Genomic DNA, 3,294 nt, shown 5'->3' with positions numbered 1-3,294 from the left:
CGAGAGCGTTAACCAGCAAGGCAGCTCCGGGTCCGTTCTGGTCCGGTCCGCCCTCCAGCCAGTACACGAGTCGTAGCAGCAGTAGGCAAAGAGCTGCGCTACCAGAAGACTAAGAGACCGAGGGAGGAGTTTTCCCCCGCCCACCCTCCAACCCCCATAACCAATCGCCCTGAGCCTGGTTGCTCCCCCTCCTTGCTAGCTCCTTCGGCACAGTGCCGGGCTCCCACTCTGCTAGGGACTGGGATGGGCGCACCTAGCAGTGTCTCATCTAGGGAACGGTGGGAAGCTGGGGCGGGGAATGGAGATAGGGAAGAACCTTTCTTTTATCCACTCCCAGTTTGGAAAAGCCCAGAGAACATAGAGGCGTCTGCCCATAAAACCTCATGTGGGAAAAGCAGGTTGTGGAGGAACTTGGGGTGGGGGTGGAGAGGGGTGGGCGGGGAGCACAAAGACTTGAGGGTGAGGGGACAACGTGATTCCCTGCAGGCAAAAACCTACCCCCTGGTTTCTTCCCTTAAGTCATGCCTTAACTCTCGAGAAACATTCTCCCTCCTTCTCCTACCACAGGTGCGGCACTGCGTGGTGGGCTTGCCTCTGTCTGAATGGAGGATATAGCCCTCTTTCTGCTCATTGCATTACAGTGTTTTGTTCTATGAAACTCGGTCCTAGAAATACTGCTCTTTGAATTTCCCTTCTAGGGCTTCTCTTGCAATTCATCTTGGTGTATCATGGAATATTTCCAAACTGGACTACGTGCTGTGAGAGGTGTTGCCATGGTTGTGATCCCTGTAAGGCTGTTCTCTCTGTGTGTATCTCCGCTCAGTTCATGCGCAGGGGCAGTCAGAAAAGCAGACCATCGGAAAGCTGAAGAGTTGCTGCCGCCGCCAAGTCTTGCTGATCAACATGGCAATCTATATAAATCAAGGAGACTGGCATGGCAAGCTCAGAGGATAACTGTTGATGTATATGCTTTAGCCTCTTTGTTTACCGTATTTTTATGTCTTTAAGGGAGTTTTCAACTCCAGGACCCTGTTGCAGACTTGTGACACAGCTGTCTTGCTCCTCTTTTTCCTGGGGCCTCTTTCCACACCGGACTTGTAGCTTTTCTACCTTCTTTAGTTGGCCTGAATTGTTGGAGGGTAGTCTTGCTAGACCTACACTGAGGTCATCGTACAACAGGTATTTTAAGGTTCCTGAAATCGTAAGATCAGAGGTTGAGCTGAAATCGACTATAATTCAATCGGGCTGCTGCTCTGAAAGGGAATCTACATAGCAGACGACTTTTAGGGGAGGGGAAGGAAAGGTGGAGGTTGCAGAAACCAAGGAATTGCTTATTTGGCATGCACACCTCAAAACTGGCAGTTGAGTTAACTGGTTACATGACCTACAGTCTTGGTTGCAAGGGAGAGAGAACTCATCTCCAGGCTTTTCTATAAGGCCACCAAGGACAGTTCTGGGAGACCAGTCAAAAGCGTCCCTTGTCCTGCACCCTTCAGGCCTCCTCCCATTTATGTTTTACTTGCTGACAGAATAGCTTCCTGGGTATTTGCTGACCTCTTTTTGTTTTTCTGTTTTTTTGAGTATTAAATCTTTTTTTGAAATAGTATTTTATTTTTTCCAATTACATGTAAAGATCGTTTTTAACATTCACTTTTAAATAAAATTTTGAGCTCCAAATTTTTTCTCCCTCCCATTCCCCCTCCCCAAGATGGCAAGCAATCCGATATAGGTTATACATGTGCAGTCATGTAAATATATATCCACGTTGACCATACTGTGAAAGAAGAAACAGAAAAAATAGAAAAGCCATGAAAAACACACACACATACATACACACACACACACACACACACACACACACACACACAAAGGGGAAAATCATATGCCTTGATCTGCATTCAGACTCCATAGTTCTTTCTCTGGACATGGATAGCATTTTCCATCCTGAGTTTTTTGGAATTATCTTGAATCATTGTATGGCTGAGAAGAGCTAAGTCCATCACAGTTGATCATTGAACAACGTAGCTGTTATTGTATACAATGCTCTCCTGGTTTTGCTCACTTCACTCAATATCAGTTCATATAAGTCTTTCTAGGTTTTCCTGAAATCCGCCTGGTCATCATTTCTTAAAGCATAATAGTATTGCATTCATTCATATACCACAACTTGTTCAGCCATTCCCCAATTGATAGGCATCCTCTCAATTTCCAGTTCTTTGGATCACATAAAGAGCTGATATAAATATTTTTGTACATGCAAGTCCTTTTCCATTTTTTATGATATATTTGGGATACAAACTGAGTAATGGTATTGCTGGATCAAAGGGTATGCACAGTTTGATTGCCCTTTGGGCATAGTTCTAAATTGCTCTCTAGAATGGTTGGATCAGTTCACAACTACACCAACAATGCATTAGTATCCTAATTTTCCCACATCTTTTCCAACATTTATCATTTTCCTCTTCTGTCATATTAGCCAATCTGATAGGTGTGAGGTGGTACCTCAGAGCTGTTTTAATTTGCATTTCTCTAATCAGTAGTGATTTAGAGCATTTTTTCATATGACTATAGATATCTTTAGTTTCTTCCTTTGAAAACTGTTCATATCCTTTGATCACTTATCAATTGGGGAATGATTTGGATTCTTATGAATTTGACCTATTTCTCTACATATTTGAGAAATGAGGCCTTTATCAGAAACACTTGCTATAAACATTATTTCCCGTCTTTCTGCTTTCCTCCTAATCTTGGTTGCATTGGTGTTGTTTGTGCAAAAACTTTTTAATTTAACATAATCAAAATTATCCATTTTGCATTTCATAATGTTCTCTAACTCTAATTCTTCCCTTCTCCATAGATCTGACAGGTAAACTATTCCTTGCTCTCCTAACTAAAGGGTATCACCCTTTATGTCTAAATCATGTACTCATTTTGCCCTTATCTTGGTATATGATATGAGATATTGGTCTATGCCTAGTTTCTGCCCTACTATTTCTGCCATATTGTTTTCCAGTTTTCCCAGCAGTTTTTGTCAAAAAGTGAGTTCTTATCTCAGAAATGGGAGCCTTTGGGTTTATCAAGCAGTAGATTACTGTAGTCATTTACTACTGTGCTTTGTGTACTTAATCCATTTCATTGATCCACCACTCTATCTCTTATCCAGTACCAAATAGTTCTGATGATTGCTGCTTTATAATATAGTTTTAAATCCAGTATGGATGAGCACTTGATATTTTTCCAATTGTTTAGATCTGACTTTATTTGTGTGAAAAGTGTTTTATAATTGTGTTCATA

The sequence above is a fragment of the Trichosurus vulpecula genome, chromosome 2 (genome assembly GCF_011100635.1).
Source record: "Trichosurus vulpecula isolate mTriVul1 chromosome 2, mTriVul1.pri, whole genome shotgun sequence".
Lineage (NCBI taxonomy): Eukaryota > Metazoa > Chordata > Mammalia > Diprotodontia > Phalangeridae > Trichosurus > Trichosurus vulpecula.
This window is presented reverse-complemented; position numbering follows the sequence as displayed.